A 23,146-nucleotide genomic window follows, 5' to 3' on the forward strand; every position below is an offset into this window, starting at 1 on the left:
ACAATGTGATGATCAATATGAATTGTGTGCAGGGTGTTGTATCCGGCCAAGACATAATTCCTATGCATTGAGATGATCAAATTGAATTGTGCGTAGTGTGTTGTATCCGGCCAAGACGTAATTACTGTGCATTGAGATGATCATATTGAATTGCGTGTTGTTTGTTTTATGCGGCCAAGTCGTAATTACTGTGCATTGAGATGATTAATTTGAATTGTGTGTAGTGTGTTGTATCCGGCCAAGACATAATTCCTGTGCATTGAGATGATCAATTTGAATTGTGTGTAGTGTGTTTTATCCGGCCAAGACATAATTACTGTGCATTGAGATGATCAATATTAATTGTGTGTAGGCTCATGTATCCGGCCAAGATGTAATTACTTTACACTGTGATGATCAATATGAATTTTGTTTATGGTGTTGTATCCGGCCAAGACATAATTACTGTGCATTGAGATGATCAAAATGAATTGTGTGTAGGGAGGATATTATATACGGCCAAAACATAATTACGGCACACTGTGATGGTCAATATGAATTGTGTGCAGGGTGTTGTATCCGGTCAAGACGTAATTACTGTGTATTGAGATGATCAATTTGAATTGTGTGTAGTGTGTTGTATCCTGCCAAGACATAATTACTGTGCATTGAGATGATCAATATGAATTGTGTGTAGGGAGGGTGTTATATCCGGCCAAGACATAATTACTGTACATTGTGATGATCAATATGAATTGTGTGTTGGGCGCTGTATACGGCAAAGACCTAATTCTGTGCACTGTGATGTTCAATATGAATTGTGTGCAGGGTGTTATATTCGGCCAAGATATAATTTCTGTACACTGTTATGATCAATATGAAATGTGTGCAGGGTGTTGTATGCTGCCAAGACCTAAGATTGTGCACTGTGATGATCAATATGAATTGTGTGCAGGCTGTTGCATCCAGCCAAGAACTAATACTGTGCACTGTGATGATCAATATGAATTGTGTGTAGGGAGGGTGTTGTATCAGGCCAAGACATCATTACTGTGCACTGTGATGATCAACATGAATTGTGTGTAGGGTGCTGTATCCGAACAAGACCTAATACTGTGCATTGTGAGGATCAATATTAATTGTGTGTAGGGTGTTGTACCCGGCCAAGACCTAAAACTGTGCACTGTGGTGATCAATATGAATTGTGTGTAAGGAGAGTGTTATATCAGGCCAAGACTTAATTACTGTGCACTGTGATGATCAATATGAATTGTGTTTAGGGTGTTCTATCCGGCGAAGACCTAATAATGTACATTGTGATGACCAATATGAATTGTGTGTAGGGAGAGTGTTGTGTCAGGCCAAGACTTAATTACTGTGCACTGTGATTATCAATATGAATTGTGTGTAGGGTGTTCTATCCGGCCAAGTCCTAATAATGTACACTGTGATGATCAATATGAATTGTGTGTAGGGAGGGTGTTGTATCACGCCAAGGCCTAATTACTCTGCACTGTGATGTTAAATATGAATTGTTTGTAGGGTGTTATATCCGGCCAAGACATTGTTACTGTACTCTGTGATGATCAATACGAATTGTGTGCAGGGTGTTGTATGCGGCCAAGACATAATTACTGCGCATTCAGATGATCAATATGAATTGTGAGTAGTGTCTTTTATCCGGCCAAGACGTAATTACTGTGCATTGAGATGATCAAACTGAATTGTATGCAGTGTGTTCTATCCGGCCAAGATATAATTACTGTGCATAGAGATGATCAATATGATTTGTGTGTAGGGAAGTGTTATATCCGGCCAAGGCATAATTACTGTACACTGTGATGATCAAAATGAATGGTTTGTAGCGTGTTATATCCGGCCAAGACCTAATTACTGTGCATTGTGTTGATCAATATAAATTGTTTGTAGGGTGTTATATCCGGCCAAGACATATTTACTATACACTGTGATGATCAATTTGAGTTGTCTGCAGGGTCTTTTATCCGGCCAAATCATAATTACTGTGCATTGAGATGATCAATTTGAATTGTGTGTAGTGTGTTGTATCCGGTCAAGCCATAATTACTGTGCACTGAGATGATCAATTTGAATTGAGTGTAGTGTGTTGTATCCGGCCAAGACATGATTAATATGCATTGAGATGATCAATATGAATTGTATGTAGTGTGTTTTATCCGGCCAAGACATCGTTACTGTGCACTGAGATGATCAATATCAATTTTGTGTAGGGAGGGAATTATATCCGACAGAGACATTATCACTGTACACAGTGATGATCAATATGAATTATGTGCAGGGTGTTGTATCCGGCCAAGACATAATTCCTGTGCATTGAAATGATCAACTTGAATTGTGTGTAGTGTGTTGTATCCGCCAAGACATAATTACTGTGCATAAAGATGATCAATTTGAACTGCATGTAATGTGTTATATCCGGCCAAGACATAATTACTTTACACTGTGATGATCAATATGAATTGTGTGTAGGGTGCTGTATACGGCCAAGGCATAATTACTGTGGATTGAGTTGATCAATATGAATTGTGTGCAGGGTGTTGTATCAGGCCAAGACCTAATTAATGTGCACTGTAATTATCAATATGAATTGTGTGTAGGGAGGGTATTATATCCGGCCAAGACATAATCACTGTACACTGTGATGATCAATATGAATTGTGTGCAGGGTGTTGTAACCGGCCAAGACCTAATAATGTGCACTGTTATGATCAATATGAATTGCATGCAGGCTGTTGTATCCGGCCAAGACCAAATACTGTGCACTGTGATGATCAATATGAATTGTGTGTAGGGTGTTGTAGCCGGCCAAGACCTAAAACAGTGCACTGTGATGATCAATATGAATTGTGTTTAGGGAGGGTGTTGTATCTGGCCAAGTCTTAGTTACTGTGCACTGTGATGATCAATATGAAGTGTGTTTAGGGAGGGTGTTGTATCTGGCCAAGTCTTAGTTACTGTGCACTGTGATGATCAATATGAATTGTGTGTAGGGTGTTGTATCCGGCCAAGACCTAATAATGTGCACTGTGATGATCAATATGAATTGTGTGTAGGGTGTTCTATCCGGCCAAGACCTAATAATGTACACTGTGATGATCAATATGAATTGTGTGTAGGGAGGGTGTTGTATCACGCCAAGGCCTAATTACTCTGCACTGTGATGTTAAATATGAATTGTTTGTAGGGTGTTATATCCGGCCAAGACATTGTTACTGTACTCTGTGATGATCAATACGAATTGTGTGCAGGGTGTTGTATGCGGCCAAGACATAATTACTGCGCATTCAGATGATCAATATGAATTGTGAGTAGTGTCTTTTATCCGGCCAAGACGTAATTACTGTGCATTGAGATGATCAAACTGAATTGTATGCAGTGTGTTCTATCCGGCCAAGATATACTTACTGTGCATAGAGATGATCAATATGATTTGTGTTTAGGGAAGTGTTATATCCGGCCAAGGCATAATTACTGTACACTGTGATGATCAAAATGAATGGTTTGTAGCGTGTTATATCCGGCCAAGACCTAATTACTGTGCATTGTGTTGATCAATATAAATTGTTTGTAGGGTGTTATATCCGGCCAAGACGTATTTACTATACACTGTGATGATCAATTTGAGTTGTCTGCAGGGTCTTGTATCCGGCCAAATCATAATTACTGTGCATTGAGATGATCAATTTGAATTGTGTGTAGTGTGTTGTATCCGGTCAAGACATAATTACTGTGCATTGAGATGATCAATTTGAATTGAGTGTAGTGTGTTGTATCCGGCCAAGATATGATTAATATGCATTGAGATGATCAACATGAATTGTTTGTAGTGTGTTGTATGCGGCCAAGACATGATTAATATGCATTGAGATGATCAATATGAATTGTATGTAGTGTGTTTTATCCGGCCAAGACATAGTTACTGTGCACTGGGATGATCAATATCAATTTTGTGTAGGGAGGGAATTATATCCGACAGAGACATTATCACTGTACACAGTGATGATCAATATGAATTATGTGCAGGGTGTTGTATCCGGCCAAGACATAATTCCTGTGCATTGAAATGATCAACTTGAATTGTGTGTAGTGTGTTGTATCCGCCAAGACATAATTACTGTGCATAAAGATGATCAATTTGAATTGCATGTAATGTGTTATATCCGGCCAAGACATAATTACTTTACACTGTGATGATCAATATGAATTGTGTGTAGGGTGCTGTATACGGCCAAGGCATAATTACTGTGGATTGAGTTGATCAATATGAATTGTGTGCAGGGTGTTGTATCAGGCCAAGACCTAATTAATGTGCACTGTAATTATCAATATGAATTGTGTGTAGGGAGGGTATTATATCCGGCCAAGACATAATCACTGTACACTGTGATGATCAATATGAATTGTGTGCAGGGTGTTGTAACCGGCCAAGACCTAATAATGTGCACTGTGATGATCAATATGAATTGCATGCAGGCTGTTGTATCCGGCCAAGACCAAATACTGTACACTGTGATGATCAATATGAATTGTGTGTAGGGTGTTGTAGCCGGCCAAGACCTAAAACAGTGCACTGTGATGATCAATATGAATTGTGTTTAGGGAGGGTGTTGTATCTGGCCAAGTCTTAGTTACTGTGCACTGTGATGATCAATATGAATTGTATGTAGGGTGTTGTATCCGGCCAAGACCTAATAATGTGCACTGTGATGATCAATATGAATTGTGTGTAGGGTGTTCTATCCGGCCAAGACCTAATAATGTACACTGTGATGATCAATATGAATTGTGTGTAGGGAGGGTGTTGTATCACGCCAAGGCCTAATTACTCTGCACTGTGATGTTAAATATGAATTGTTTGTAGGGTGTTATATCCGGCCAAGACATTGTTACTGTACTCTGTGATGATCAATACGAATTGTGTGCAGGGTGTTGTATGCGGCCAAGACATAATTACTGCGCATTCAGATGATCAATATGAATTGTGAGTAGTGTCTTTTATCCGGCCAAGACGTAATTACTGTGCATTGAGATGATCAAACTGAATTGTATGCAGTGTGTTCTATCCGGCCAAGATATAATTACTGTGCATAGAGATGATCAATATGATTTGTGTGTAGGGAAGTGTTATATCCGGCCAAGGCATAATTACTGTACACTGTGATGATCAAAATGAATGGTTTGTAGCGTGTTATATCCGGCCAAGACCTAATTACTGTGCGTTGTGTTGATCAATATAAATTGTTTGTAGGGTGTTATATCCGGCCAAGACGTATTTACTATACACTGTGATGATCAATTTGAGTTGTCTGCAGGGTCTTGTATCCGGCCAAATCATAATTACTGTGCATTGAGATGATCAATTTGAATTGTGTGTAGTGTGTTGTATCCGGTCAAGACATAATTACTGTGCATTGAGATGATCAATTTGAATTGAGTGTAGTGTGTTGTATCCGGCCAAGATATGATTAATATGCATTGAGATGATCAACATGAATTGTTTGTAGTGTGTTGTATGCGGCCAAGACATGATTAATATGCATTGAGATGATCAATATGAATTGTATGTAGTGTGTTTTATCCGGCCAAGACATAGTTACTGTGCACTGGGATGATCAATATCAATTTTGTGTAGGGAGGGAATTATATCCGACAGAGACATTATCACTGTACACAGTGATGATCAATATGAATTATGTGCAGGGTGTTGTATCCGGCCAAGACATAATTCCTGTGCATTGAAATGATCAACTTGAATTGTGTGTAGTGTGTTGTATCCGCCAAGACATAATTACTGTTCATAAAGATGATCAATTTGAATTGCATGTAATGTGTTATATCCGGCCAAGACATAATTACTTTACACTGTGATGATCAATATGAATTGTGTGTAGGGTGCTGTATACGGCCAAGGCATAATTACTGTGGATTGAGTTGATCAATATGAATTGTGTGCAGGGTGTTGTATCAGGCCAAGACCTAATTAATGTGCACTGTAATTATCAATATGAATTGTGTGCAGGGAGGGTATTATATCCGGCCAAGACATAATCACTGTACACTGTGATGATCAATATGAATTGTGTGCAGGGTGTTGTAACCGGCCAAGACCTAATAATGTGCACTGTGATGATCAATATGAATTGCATGCAGGCTGTTGTATCCGGCCAAGACCAAATACTGTGCACTGTGATGATCAATATGAATTGTGTGTAGGGTGTTGTAGCCGGCCAAGACCTAAAACAGTGCACTGTGATGATCAATATGAATTGTGTTTAGGGAGGGTGTTGTATCTGGCCAAGTCTTAGTTACTGTGCACTGTGATGATCAATATGAATTGTGTGTAGGGTGTTGTATCCGGCCAAGACCTAATAATGTGCACTGTGATGATCAATATGAATTGTGTGTAGGGTGTTCTATCCGGCCAAGACCTAATAATGTACACTGTGATGATCAATATGAATTGTGTGTAGGGAGGGTGTTGTATCACGCCAAGGCCTAATTACTCTGCACTGTGATGTTAAATATGAATTGTTTGTAGGGTATTATATCCGGCCAAGACATTGTTACTGTACTCTGTGATGATCAATACGAATTGTGTGCAGGGTGTTGTATGCGGCCAAGACATAATTACTGCGCATTCAGATGATCAATATGAATTGTGAGTAGTGTCTTTTATCCGGCCGAGACGTAATTACTGTGCATTGAGATGATCAAACTGAATTGTATGCAGTGTGTTCTATCCGGCCAAGATATAATTACTGTGCATAGAGATGATCAATATGATTTGTGTGTAGGGAAGTGTTATATCCGGCCAAGGCATAATTACTGTACACTGTGATTATCAAAATGAATGGTTTGTAGCGTGTTATATCCGGCCAAGACCTAATTACTGTGCATTGTGTTGATCAATATAAATTGTTTGTAGGGTGTTTTATCCGGCCAAGACGTATTTACTATACACTGTGATGATCAATTTGAGTTGTCTGCAGGGTCTTGTATCCGGCCAAATCATAATTACTGTGCATTGAGATGATCAATTTGAATTGTGTGTAGTGTGTTGTATTCGGTCAAGACATAATTACTGTGCATTGAGATGATCAATTTGAATTGAGTGTAGTGTGTTGTATCCGGCCAAGATATGATTAATATGCATTGAGATGATCAACATGAATTGTTTGTAGTGTGTTTTATCCGGCCAAGACATAGTTACTGTGCACTGGGATGATCAATATCAATTTTGTGTAGGGAGGTAATTGTATCCGACAGAGACATTATCACTGTACACAGTGATGATCAATATGAATTATGTGCAGGGTGTTGTATCCGGCCAAGACATAATTCCTGTGCATTGAAATGATCAACTTGAATTGTGTGTAGTGTGTTGTATCCGCCAAGACATAATTACGGTGCATAAAGATGATCAATTTGAATTGCATGTAATGTGTTATATCCGGCCAAGACATAATTACTTTACACTGTGATGATCAATATGAATTGTGTGTAGGTGCTGTATACGGCCAAGGCATACTTACTGTGGATTGAGTTGATCAATATGAATTGTGTGCAGGGTGTTGTATCAGGCCAAGACCTAATTAATGTGCACTGTAATTATCAATATGAATTGTGTGTAGGGAGGGTATTATATCCGGCCAAGACATAATCACTGTACACTGTGATGATCAATATGAATTGTGTGCAGGGTGTTGTAACCGGCCAAGACCTAATAATGTGCACTGTGATGATCAATATGAATTGCATGCAGGCTGTTGCATCCGGCCAAGACCAAATACTGCGCACTGTGATGATCAATATGAATTGTGTGTAGGGTGTTGTAGCCGGCCAAGACCTAAAACAGTGCACTGTGATGATCAATATGAATTGTGTTTAGGGAGGGTGTTGTATTTGGCCAAGTCTTAGTTACTGTGCACTGTGATGATCAATATGAATTGTGTGTAGGGTGTTGTATCCGGCCAAGACCTAATAATGTGCACTGTGATGATCAATATGAATTGTGTGTAGGGAGGGTGTTGTATCAGGCCAAGACCTAATTACTGTGCACTGTGATGATCAATATGAATTGTGTGTAGGGTGTTGTATCCGGCCAAGACCTAATAATGTGCACTGTGATGATCAATATGAATTGTGTGTAGGGAGGGTGTTGTATCAGGCCAAGACCTAATTACTGTGCACTGTGATGATCAATATGAATTGTGTGTAGGGTGTTGTATCCGGCCAAGACCTAATGAATGTGCACTGTGATGATCAATATGAATAGTTTGTAGGGTGTTGTATCCGGCCAAGACCTAGTACTGTGCACTGTGATCATCAATATGAATGGTGTGTAGGAAGGGTGTTGTTTCACGCCAAAACCTAACTACTATGCACTGTGATGTTCAATACGAATTGTTTGTAGGGTGTTATATCCGGCCAGGACATGATTACTGTGCACTGTTATGATCAATACGAGTTGTGTGCAGGGTGTTGTATCCGGCCAAGATATAATTACTGTGCAACGAGATGATCAGTTTGATTTGTGTGTAGTATGTTGTATCCGGCCAAGATATAATTCCTGTGCATTGAGATGATCAATTTAAATTGTGTGTAGTGTGTTTGTATCCGGCAGAGACATAATTACTGTGCATTGAGATGACCAATATTAATTGTGTGTAGGGAGGGTGTTATATCCGGCCAAGACATATTACTGTACATTGTGATGATCAATATGAATTGTGTGTAGTGTGCTATATACGGCCAATATATAATTACTGTGCATTGAGATGATCAATACGAATTGTGTGTAGGGTGTTGTATACGGCCAAGACATAATATTGTGCACTGTGATGATCAATATGAATTGTTTACAGGGTGTTATATCCGGCCAAGACATAATTACTGTACACTGTGACGGTGAATATGAATTGTGTGCACGGTCTTGTATCCGGCCGAGACCTAATACTGTGCACTGTGATGATCAATACGAATTGTTTGCAGGCTGTTGTATCCGGCCAAGACCAAAGACTGTGCACTGTGATGATCAATATGAATTGTGTGTAGGATGTTGTATTGAACCAAGACCTAGTACTGGGCACTGTGATGGTCAGTATGAATTGTGTGTTGGGCGGGTGTTGTGTCAGGCCAAGATTTAATTACTGTGCACTGTGATGATCAATATGAATATTGTGTAGGGTGTTGTACCCGGCCAAGACCTAAAACTGTGCATTGTGATGATCAATATGAATTGTGTGCAAGGGGAGTATTGTATCAGGCTAAGTCTTAATTACTGTGCACTGTGATGATCAATATGAATTGTGTGTAGGGTATTGTATCAGGCCAAGACCGAATTACTGTGCACTGTAATGATCAATACGAATTGTTTGTAGGGTGTTATATCCAGTTATGATATGTTTACCGTACACTTAGATGCTCAATATGAATTGTGTGCAGGGTGTTGTATCCGGCCAAGACCTGATACTGTGCACTGTGATGATCAATATGAATTGTGGGCAGGCTGTTGTATCCGGCCAAGACCAAATACTGTGCACTGTGATGATCAATTTGAATTGTGCTTAGGGTGTTTTATCCGGCCAAGACCTAATACTGTGCACTGTGATGATCAATATGAATTGTGTGTAGGGAGGGTGTTGTATCAGGCCAAGACCTAAAACTGTGCATTGTGATGATCAATATGAATTGTGTGCAGGGAGAGTGTTGTATCAGGCTAAATCTTAATTACTGTGCACTGTGATGATCAATATGAATTGTGTGTAGGGTGTTGTATCGGGGGAAGACATAGAAATGTGCAATGTGATGATCAATATGAATTGTGTGTAGGGAGTGTTTTGTATCAGGCCAAGACCTAATTACTGTTCACTGTGATGATTAATATGAATTGTGTGCAGGGAGGGTGTTGTATCAGGCCAAGACATAATTATTTTACACTGTTGTTATGAATATGAATTGTATGCAGAGTGTTGTATCCTGCCAAGACCTAATACTGTGCACTGTGATGATCAATATAAATTGTGTGTAGAGAGGGTTTTTTGTATCACGCCAAGACCTAACTACTGTGCACTGTGATGTTCAATACAAATTGTTTGCAGGATGTTATATCCGGCCAAGGCATAATTACTGTAAACTGTGGTGATCAATACGAATTATGTACAGGGTGTTGTATCCGGCCAAGACATAATTACTGCACATTGAGATCATCAATTTGAATTGTGTGTAGTGTGTTGTATCCGGCCAACACGTAATTACTGTACATTGTGATGATCAATATGAATTGTGTGTAGGGCGCTGTATACGGCAAAGACCTAATACTGTGCACTGTGATGTTCAATATGAATTGTGTGCAGGGTGTTATATTCGGCCAAGATATAATTTCTGTACACTGTGATGATCAATATGAATTGTGTGCAGAGTGTTGTATCCGGCCAAGACCTAATACTTTGTACTGTGATGATCAATATGAATTGTGTGCAGGCTGTTGTATCCGGCCAAGACCAGATACTGTGCACTGTGATGATCAGCATGAATTGTGTGTAGGGTGTTGCGTCCAGCCAGGACTAAATAATTTGCACTGTGATGATAAATATGAATTGTGTGTAGGGTGTTGTATCCGGCCAAGACCTAATGCTATGTACTGTGATGATCAATATGAAGTGTGTGCAGGCTGTTGTATCCGGCGAAGACCAAATACTGTGCACTGTGATGATCTATGAATTGTGTGTAGGGTGTTGCGTCCAGCCAAGACTAAATAATTTGCACTGTGATGATAAATATGAATTATGTGTAGGGTGTTGTTTCCGGCCAAGACCTAATAATGTGCACTGTGATGATCAATAAAAATTGTGTGTAGGGAGGGTGTTGTATCAGGCCAAAACCTAATTATTGTGCACTGCGATGATCAATATGAATTGTGTTTTGGGTGTTGTATCCGGCGAAGACATAATGAATGTGCACTGTGATGATCAATATGAGTTATGTGTCGGGTGTTGCATCCGGCCAAGACATAATTATTTTACACTGTTGTTATGAATATGAATTGTATGCAGAGTGTTGTATCCGGCCAAGACCTAATAATGTGCACTGTGATGGTCAATATGAATTTTGTGTAGGGAGGGTGTACTATCAGGCCATGACATAATTACTGTGCACTTTCATTTCAACCATTATCATTGTATGATACAACACATGATGTGTAGAATGGTGTCATGCATTTCAACCATTATCACAGTATGACACAACCCATATGTGTAGAATCCTTTCATGCACTTCAACTATTACGTAAATATGATATATCCTATCGTGTGTAGAATCCTGTCATGCATTTCAACCATTATTGCATTATGATACAACCCATAATGTTTAGAATGCTATCATTCATTTCATACATTATAACGGTATGATACAACCAATCATGTTTATACTGCGGTCATGCTTTTCAACGATTATCAGAGTATCTTACAACCCATCATGTGTATACTGCTGTCATGCATTTCGACCATTATCACAGTATGAGACAACCAATCATGTGTAGAATCGTGCCATGCATTTCAGCCATTGTCACGGTATGATGCAAGCCATCATGTGTAGAATGCTGTCATGCATTTCAACCATTATGACAGTATGAAATAACAGATCATGTGTAGAATGCTTTCAGGCATTTTAATCATTATCACAGTATGATACAACACATCATGTGTAGAATGCTATCATGCATTTCAACCATTGTCACAGAAGGATGCAACATATTTTGTTTACTGATGTCATGCATTTCAACCATTACAACATTATGATACAACCCATCATGTGTATAATGTTATCATGAATTTCAACCATTATCACAGTATAATACAACCCATCATGTTCAGAATGCTCTCATGCATTTTAATCATTATCACAATATGATGTAACCCATCATGTGTAGAATACTGTCATGCATTTCATGCATTATCGCAGTATGAAATGACGCATCATGTTTAGAATGCTGTCATGTATTTATTTCATAGTCACAGTATGATACAACCCATCATGTGTAGATGATCTCATGCATTTTAATCATTATCACAATATGATGTAACCCATCATGTGTAGAATACTGTCATGCATTTCATACATTATCGCAGTATGATATGACGCATCATGTTTAGAATGCTGTCATGCATTTATTTCATTGTCACAGTATGATACAACCCATCATGTGTAGACTGATCTCATGCATTTTAATCATTATCACAATATGATGTAACCCATCATGTGTAGAATACTGTCATGCATTTCATACATTATCGCAGTATGATATGACGCATCATGTTTAGAATGCTGTCATGCATTTCTTTCAATCTCACAGTGTTATATGACCCATCATGTGTAGAATGCTGTCATGCATTTTAATCATTATCACACTATGATATGACTCATCATGTGAAGAATGCTTTCATGCATTTTATCCATTGTCACAGTGTGATATGACCCATCGTGTGTAGAATGCGCTGATGCATTTTAACCATTATCACAATATGATATGAACCGTCATGTGGAAAGCTGTCATGGACTTCAACCATTATCACAGTATGATACAACACATCATGTGTAGAAGGCTATCATGCATTTCAATCATTATCACAGAAAGATACCACATATTATGTATACCGCTGTCATGCATTTCAGATATTATCACAATATGATAAAACCCATCATGTGTATAATGTTATCATGCATTTCAACCATTACCACAGTATAATACAACCCATCATGTGTAGAATACTGTCATGCATTTCAACCATTTGCACGGTATGTTACAACAGACCATGCGTACATTGCTGTCATGCATTTCAAGCATGATCACAGTATATCACCCAGCATGTACATACTGCTGTCATGCATTTCAACCATTATCATATTATGATACAACCCATCATGTATAGAATGCTGTCATTCATTTCTACCATTGTCACAGCATAACATCACAAATCATGTGTAGAACCCTGTCATGCATTTCAACCATTATCACAGGATGAGACAATCCATCATGTGTAGAATGCTGTCATACATTTCAATCATTACCACGGTATGATACAACCGTTCATGTGTATGCTGCTATCATACATTTCAACATTATCACAGTATATCAACCATCATGTGTTGAATGCTGTCATGCATTTCAACCATTGTCACAATATGATACAACCTATCATATGTATAATGCTGTCATCCATTTCAACCATTATCACAGTATGATACAAACCATCATCTGTAGAGTGCTAACATGCATTTTAATCATAATCACAGTATGATACAAAGCATCATTTGCATAATGCTGTCATGCATTTCAACCATTATCACATTATGATACAAACCATCACGTATTGAATGCAATCATGCATTTCAACCATTATCAAAGTATGATACAACCTATTATGAATACTGCTGTCATGCTTTTCAACCATTGTCACAGCATGATACATTCAATCATGTGTGTAACGCTGTCATGCATTTCAATCATTGTCACCGTACAATAATAAACATCATGTGTAGATGGAGGTCATGCATTTCAACCATTATCACAGTATGATATGACTCATCATGTGTAGAATTCTCTCATGCATTTCAACCATTATCACAGTATGATACAACCCATACTGTGTAGAAAGCTATCATTTATTTCAAATATTATCACAGTATATGATTACCCATATGTGGAATGCTTTCATGCATTTCAACCATTACCATACTATGATATATCCCATCATGTGTAGAATGCTTCTGGATTTCAACCATTACCGCATTATGATACAATCCCATCATGTGTAGAATGCTATCATGGATTTGAAACATTATAACGGTATGATTCAACCCACCATGTTTATACTGCTGTTATGCATTTCAACCATTATCACAGTATGATATGACCCATCATGTGTAGAATGCTTTCATGCATTTCAACCATTATCACTATATGACATGACCCATCATGTGTAGAATGCTCTCATGTATTTCAACCATTATCACAGTATGATACAACAAATCATGTGCGGAATGTTGTCATGCATTTCAACCATTGTCACTGAATGATATAACCCATCAAGTGTGGAATGCTGTCATGCATTTCAACCATTATAACAGTATGATCCAACAGATCATGTGTAGAATGCCATCATGGATTTTAACTATTATCACAGTATGATACAACACATCATGTGTAGAATGCTATCATGCATTTCAATGATCATCACATTATGATACAACCCATCTGATGGAGAATGCTATCATGCATTTCAACCATTATCACAGAATGATACAACATATAATGTATACCGCTGTCATGCATTTCAACCATTATCACAGTATGATACAAACCATCATGTGTATAATCCTGTTATTTCAACCATTATCACTGTATGATGCAACCCATCATGTGTATACTGCTGTCATGCATTTCAACGATTATCACAGTATGATACAACCCTTGTTGTGTATACTAATGCCATGCATTTCAACCAAATCACAGTATACCACCCATCATGTATACACTGCAGTCATGCATTTCAACAATTATCACAGTATGATAGAAACCGTCATGTGCAGAAAGCTGTCATGCATTTCAAAGATTATCACAGTATGTCACAACCCACCATGCGTATACTGCTGCCATGCATTTCAAATATAATCACAGTATATCATCCATCATGTATATACTGCTTTCATGCATTTCAACCATTATTACTGTATGATACAACCCAACATGTGTAGAATGTTGTCATGCATTTCAACCATTAGAACAGTATGATCCAACAGATCATGTGTAGAATGACATCATGGATTTTAACTATTATCACAGTATGATACAACACATCTGTGTAGAATGCTATCATGCCTTTCAACCATTATCACATAATGATACAACATATAATGTATACCGCTGTCATGCATTTCAACCATTATCACAGTATGATACAATCCATCATCTGTATAATCCTGTCATTTCAACCATTATCACGGAAAGATACAACCCTTCATGTGTATACTACTGTCATGCATTTCAACCATTTTCACCGTATTATATAACCGATCATGTGTAGATTGCTGTCTTGCATTTCAAGCATTATCACAGCATGAAACAACACATCATGTGTAGAATGCTGTAATGCATTTCAAAGATTATCACAGTATGTTACAACCCACCAAACGTACACTGCTGCCATGAATTTCAAATAAAATCACAGTGTATCATCCATCATGTATATGCTGCTTTCATGCATTTCAACCATTATCACAGTATGATACAACCCATGATGTGTAAATGCTTCTGCATTTCAACCATGATCACAGTATGTTATAACCCATCATGTGTAGAATGCTGTCATGCATTTCAACCATTATCACAGTATATCACCCATCATGTGTCGGATGTTGTCATGCATTTCGACCATTATAACAATATGATATAACCCATCATGTGTAGAATGCTGTCATGCATTTCAACCATTTTCACCGTATGATATAGCCCATCATGTGTAGATTGCTATCTTGCATTTCAACCATTGTCACAGTATGATACAACCCATCATATGTAGAATTATGTAATGCATTTCAATCATTATCACAGTATGATACAACCTATCATTTTAAGAATGATATCATCCTTTTCAATCATTATCACAGTGTGATACAACCCATCATGTTTTGAATGATATCATGCATTTCAATCATTACCACTGTTGAGTGTAGAATTTCTGTTATGCATTTCAACAATCATCAAAGTATATCAGCCATCATGTGTAGAATGCTGCCATGCATTTCAACCATTACCACGGTACGATACAACCCATCATGTGTATACTGCTGTCATGCATTTCAACGATTAACACAGTATGTTACAACCAATCATGTGTATACTGCTGGCATGCATTTCAACAATAATCACAGTATATCACCAATCATGTATATACTGCTGTGTGCATTTCAACCATTATCACAGAATGACACAACCCATTGAGTGTACAATGCTGTCATGCATTTCAACCACAATCACAGTATATCACCAATCATGTATATACTGCAGTCATGCATTGTACCCGTCACTGTATGATACAACCCATCATGTGTAGATTGTTGTCATACAGTTCAAAAATTATCACAGTATATCACCCATCACGTGTTGAATGCTGTCATGCATTTCAACCATTATCACAATATGATATATTCCATCACGTGCAGAATGCACATATGCATTTCAACCATTATCACAGCATGATACAACCCATCATGTGCATTAGGATGTCATGCATTCCAACCATTATCACAGTATGATACAACCCTTCCTGTGTAGTAAGGTATCATTCATTTCAAACATTATCACAGTATGATACAACCCATCATGTGTATACTGCTGTCATACATTTCAACCATTATCACAGTATATAAACCCATCATGTGTATACTGTTGTCGTTGTTGTTGAGTTTAATTATAGTGGCGTGCGCACAATTGTACATGTGCCACTTTTTTCTGACTGCACCGCAGCCTGCTAGTTGTTCCTGGGGAAGGGGATGGTGCCACCTCCATCGGACTTTTATGGATTCAAGGAACCCTGATAGTTCGGCCTCAACCTGTGGGTCGATAAAGGTCCCTATAGTTGAATGGTTGGCTGTCATTAGTGAGAAGGAGAGCTTGGGAACGGTCCTGCTTGCTTTATATCGATGGTTTCTTCTTGCATTTGCCTGGTGTTTCTTGAAAAAAAAAATTCTTTTCTTCTTCAAAATGGTCTAAAAGGAGGGGGGTATTATATGCTGTTTATAGAAGTTATTAGTAGATATCATGTATGAAGAGAGATTTTCAAGGTTATTATGGTATTACTACTCGAGGTGTTTAGGGTGTATTTCCTACGTTGTGTTATTTATAAGTTTTTAGATATTATCTCTTTAAGTTATTTATTAATTAATGTTTTCAGAGATTGAATAATATTTATACTTTATTTAGCAAGAGACCGGTTATTATTATTAGGTTGTTATTTCGTTTGAGGTGAATATGATTGCCACATTACTGTTGTCATGCAGTTCTACCATAATCACAATTTTATACAACCCATCATGTGTAGAATGCTCTCATGCATTTCAATCATTATCACATTATGATATCACCCATCTTGTGTATAATGCTCTCATGCATTTCAAACATTCTCACAGCATGATATGACCCATCATGTGAAGAATGCTCTCATGCATTTTAACCATTGTCACAATATGATATAACCCATCATGTGTAGAATGCTGTCATGGATTTCAAACTATATCACAGTATGATATGACCCATCATGTTTATAGTGCTGTCATGCATTTCAACCATTATCACAATATGATATGACTTATCATGTGTAGAACGCTGTCATGCATTTCAACCATTATCACAGTAAAATATGACCCATCATGGATAAAATGCTCTTATGCAATTTTATCATTATCACAATTTGAATGCTGTCATGCATTTCAACCATTATCACAATATGATATGAACCATCATGTGTAGAATGCTGTCATGCATTTCATCCATTTTCACAGTATGAAATGTCCCATCATGTGTTGAATGCTCTCATGCATTTTAACCATTATCACAATACGATATGACCCCCATGTGTAGAAAGCTGTCGTGCTTTTCAACCATTATGACAGTATGATACAACCATCACATGTAGAAAGCTGTCATGCATTTCAACCATTATGGCAGTATGATACAACCCATCATGTGTATACTGCTGTCATACATTTCAACCATTATCACAGTATATCACCCATTATGTGTAGAATGCTGTCATGCATTTCAAACATTATCACAGTATGATACAACCCATCATGTGCATACTGCTGTCATACATTTCAACCATTATCACGGTATGATACAACCCATCATGTGTATACTGCTGTCATACATTTCAAAAATGATCACAGTATATCGCCATCATGTGTATACTGCTGTCATGCATTTCAACCATAATAACAGTTTGATACAACCCATCATGTGTACAATGCTCTCATGCATATCAATCATTATCACAGTATGATGTCATGCATTTCAACAATTCTCACAGCGTGATATGACCCATCATGTGAAGAATGCTCTAATGCATTTTAATCATTATCACAATGTGATATAGCCCATCATGTGTAGAATGCTGTCATGGATTTCAAACTATATCACAGTATGATATGACCCATCATGTTTATAGTGCTGTCATGCATTTCAACCATTATCACAATATGATATGACTTATCATGTGTAGAACGCTGTCATGCATTTCATCCATTATCACAGAGTGATATGACCCATCATGTGTAAAATGCTGTCATGCATTTCATCCATTTTCACAGTATGAAATGTCCCATCATGTGTTGAATGCTCTCATGCATTTTAACCATTATCACAATACGATATGACCCTTCATGTGTAGAAAGCTGTCATGCATTTCAACCATTATGACAGTAAGATACAACCATCATGTGTAGAAAGCTATCATGCATTTCAACCATTATGACAGTATGATACAATATATCATGTGCACACTGCTCTCATCCATTTAAACCATTAACAGAGCATGATACAACCCATCATCTGTATAATACTATCATGAATTTCAACGATTATTACAGTATGATACAACCCATCATGTGTATACAGCTGTCATACATTTCAACCATTATCACAGTATATCACCCATTATGTGTAGAATGCTGTCATGCATTTCAAACATTACCACTGTATGATACAACCCATCATGTGTATACTGCTGTCATACATTTCAACCATTGTCATGGTATGATACAACCCATCATGTGCATAATGCTGTCATACATTTCAAAAATTATCACAGTATATCACCCATCATGTGTATACTGCTGTCATGCATTTCAGCCATAATCACAGTTTGATACAACCCATCATGTGTAGAATGCTCTCATGCATTTCAATCATTGTCACAGTACGACAAAACACATCATGTGTAGACTGATGCCATGCATTTCATCCATTAATACAGTATGATATGACCCATCATCTGTATACTGTGGTCATGCATTTGAACTAGTATCACATTATGATAAAAACATCATGTGTGTAATGCTACCATTCATTTCAACCATTATCATAGTATGATACAACTCATCATGTGTAGAATGCTTTGATGCATTTCAACCATTACTTAAGCATGATATATCCGATCGTGTGTAGAATCCTGTCATGCATTTCAATCCTTATCGCACTATGATACATCCCATGATGTGTAGAATGCTTTCATTCATTTGATACATTATAACGGTAAGATACAACCCATCATGTTTATACTGCTGTAATGCTTTTCAACGATTATCACAGTATCTTACAACCCATCATATGTATAATGCTGTCATGCATTTCAACTATTAGCACAGTATGAGTGGACCCATCATGTGTAGAATGCTGTCATGCATTTCGACCATTATCACATTATGATACAACCCATCACGTATAGAATGCTATCATGCATTTCAACCATTATCACAGTATGATACAACCTATTATGTATACGGCTGTCATGCATTTCGACCATTGTCACAGTATGATACAACCAATCATGTGTACAATGCTCTCATTCATTTCAATCATTGTCACAGTACAATAAAACACATCATTTGTAGAATGAGGTCATGCATTTCAACCATTATCACAGTATGATATGACCCATCATGTGTATAATTCTCTCATGCATGTCAACCATTATCACAGTATGGTACAACCCATACTGTGTAGAAAGCTATCATTTAATTCAAACATTATCACAGTATGCGATCACCCATGTGTGGAATGCTTTCATGCATTTCAACCATTACCATACTATGATATATCCCATCATGTGTAGAATCCTTCTGCATTTCAACCATTACTGCATTATGATACAACCCATCATGTGTAGAATGCTATCATGCACTTCAAACAATATAACGTCATGATTCAACACATCATCTTTAAACTGCTGTTATGCTTTTCAACGATTAGCACAGGTATGTTACAACCCATCATGTTTATAATGCTGTCATGCATTTCAACCATTATAACAGTATGATCCAACATATGTGTTGAATGTCATCATGGATTTTAACTATTATCACAGTATGATCCAACCCATCATGTGTAGAATGCTGTGATGCATTTCAAACTTTACCACAGTATGTTACAACCCACCATACGTACACTGCTGTCATGCCTTCAAATATAATCACAGTATATCATCCATCATGTATATACTGCTTTCATGCATTTCAACCATTATCACAGTATGATACAACCCATGATATGTAGAATGCTTCTGCATTTCAGCCATGATCACAATATGTTATAACCCGTCATGTGTATAATGCTGTCATACCTTTCAACCATTATCACAGTATATCAGCCATTATGTGTCGCATGTTGTCATGCATTTCAACCATTATAACAGTATGATATAACCCATCATGTGTAGAATGCTGTCATGCATTTCAAACATTTTCACCGTATGATATAACCCATCATGTGTCGATTCCTATCTTGCATTTCAACCATTATCACAGTATGGTACAACCCATCATGTGTAGAATTCTGTCATGCATTTCAACCATTATCACAGTATGATAAAACCTATCATGTTTAGAATGATATGATGCATTTCAATCATTACCACTTTCGAGTGTAGAATGCTGTTGTACATTTCACCCATTATCACATTATGATATATACCGTCATGCGTAGAATGCTGTCATGTATTTCAACCATTGTCATAGCATGATACAACCTGTCATGTGTAGAATGCTGTCATGCATTTCAACCATTATTGCAGTATGATACAACCCGTCGTGTGTTGAATGATGTCATGCATTTCAGCCATTATCACAGAATGTTACAACCCATCATGTGTAGAATGCTCTCATGCATTTCAATCATTGTCACAGTACGATAAAACACATCATGTGTAGGATGATGTCATGCATTTCAACCATTGTCACAGTATGATATAACCCATCACGTGTAGCATGCTGTTATGCATTTCAACCATTATCACAGTATGATGCAACCCATCCAGTGTAGAATGCTGTCATGCTTTTCAACCATTATCACAGTGTGATGCAACCCATCATGTCCTGATGCACCATTAGTGACGTAACAAAACATTAATTAAGCATTTAAGCTCTTATATAGGATATCATTTGACATATCAAATGTATCACATTAAATTATAACAAGTCATGTGTTGATATGTTATTAAAGACCAAACACAATAACAGTTAAACTTATCACTGGAAAGATGGTTGTGACCTTACTGCGGTTTATACATTTGTTCTTTGAGTCACAGTCCCTTAAATATTAATTTAACACACCTTTATTTCTAGTTATGGGCTTGAGTTGATGTGAATCTTTACTTCCATTTTTGGGCATCAGTTGATACTTTTATTTCCCACCCAGCTCTGAGGTCAGTTTGTAATTAGAATGGTAGACAAATGAGGTGCAATGGTGCATGGGCCTATCAACTTTCTTTGACATAATAATGGTGCATGGGCCTATTTACTTTCTTGTATAGGAGAGTGGTGCATTGGCCTATGAACTTTATTGTACAGAAGAATGGTGCATAGGCCTATGAACCTTCTTGTACAAGAGAGTTGTGCATGGGCCTATGAACTTTCTTATACAGAAGAATGGTGCATGAGCCTATTTACTTTCTTGTGTAGAAGAATGGTGCATTGGCCTATGAACCTTCTTGTACAGGAAAGTTGTGAATGGGCCACTGAACTTTCTTGTACAGGAGAGTGATGCATGTGCCTAAGAACTTTCTTGTACAGGATAGTGGTGCATTGGCCTGTGAACATTCTTGTACAGGAGAGTGGTGCATGGCCTGTGAACTTTCTTGTACAGGAGAGTGTTGTATTGGCCTATGAACTTTCTTGTACAGGAGAATGGTGCATTGGCCTATGAACTTTCTTGTACAGGAGAATGGTGCATTGGCCTATGAACTTTCCTGTACAGGAGAATGGTACATTGGCCTATGAACGTTCTTGTACAGGACAGCGGTGCATGGGCCAATGAACTTTCTTGTACAGAATAATGGTGCATTGACCTATGAACTTTCTTGTACAGGAGAGTGGTTGGCCTATGAACCTTCTTGCACAGGAGAGTGGTACATAGGCCTATGAAATTTACTGTACAGGAAAATGGTGCATGGGCCTATGAACTTTCTTGTACAGAAGAGTGTTACATGGACCTGTGTACTTTCTTGTACAGGAAAATGGTGAATGGGCCTGTGAACTTTCTTGTACAGGAGAGTGATGCATGTGCCTATGAACTTTCTTGTACAGGATAATGGTGCATTGGCCTGTGAACTTTCTTGTACAGGAGAGTGGTGTCTTGGCTATGAACTTTCTTGTAGAGGAGAATGGTGCATTGGCCTATGAAAATTCTTGTACAGGACAGCGGTGCATGGGCCATTTAACTTTCTTGTACAGAATAATGGTGCATTGACCTATGAACTTTCTTGTACAGGAGAATGATGCAATGTCCTGTGAACTTTCTTGTACAGGAGAGTGGTGCATGGGCCTATGATCTTTCTTGTACAGGAGGGTGGTGAATAGGCCTATGAACTTTACTGTACAGGAGAATGTGCATTGTCTTATGAACTGTTTTGTACAGGAGAGTGGTGCATGGGCCTATGCACTTTCTTGTACAGGATAGTGGTACATGGTCCTATGTACTTTCTTGTACAGGAAAATGGTGCATGGGCCAGTGAACTTTCTTGAACAGGAGACTGGTGCATTGGCCGATAGACTTTATTGTACAGGGGAATGGTGCATGGGCCTGTGAACTTTCATGTACAGGAAAGTGGTGCATTTTCTTATGAACTTTCTTGTGCAGGAGAATGATGCATTGGTCTATGAGAGAATGATGCATTGGTCTATGAACTTTCTTGTACAGGAGAGTGGTGCATGGGCCTATGGATTTTCTTGTACCAAAGAATGGTTCATTGGCCTATGAACTTTTTTGTACTGGAGAGTGGTGCTTGGGCCTATGACCTTTCTTGTACAGAAGAGTGGTACATGGGCCTGTGTACTTTCTTGTACAGGAAAATGGTGC

General features: G+C 37.9%; 1 long non-coding RNA gene across 3 annotated transcripts in view; it reads right to left on the reverse strand.

Moving 5' to 3' along the window:
- The window catches only part of LOC149773267 (uncharacterized), a 142,485-nt gene that overhangs the window by 22,001 nt on the left and 97,338 nt on the right, over positions 1-23,146 (reverse strand). The gene's annotated exons all lie outside the window — the stretch shown is intronic.

This window comes from Sinohyriopsis cumingii, unplaced genomic scaffold (assembly GCF_028554795.1).
Source record: "Sinohyriopsis cumingii isolate HCF-2022 unplaced genomic scaffold, ASM2855479v2 utg000721l, whole genome shotgun sequence".
NCBI classification, from domain to species: Eukaryota; Metazoa; Mollusca; class Bivalvia; order Unionida; family Unionidae; genus Sinohyriopsis; species Sinohyriopsis cumingii.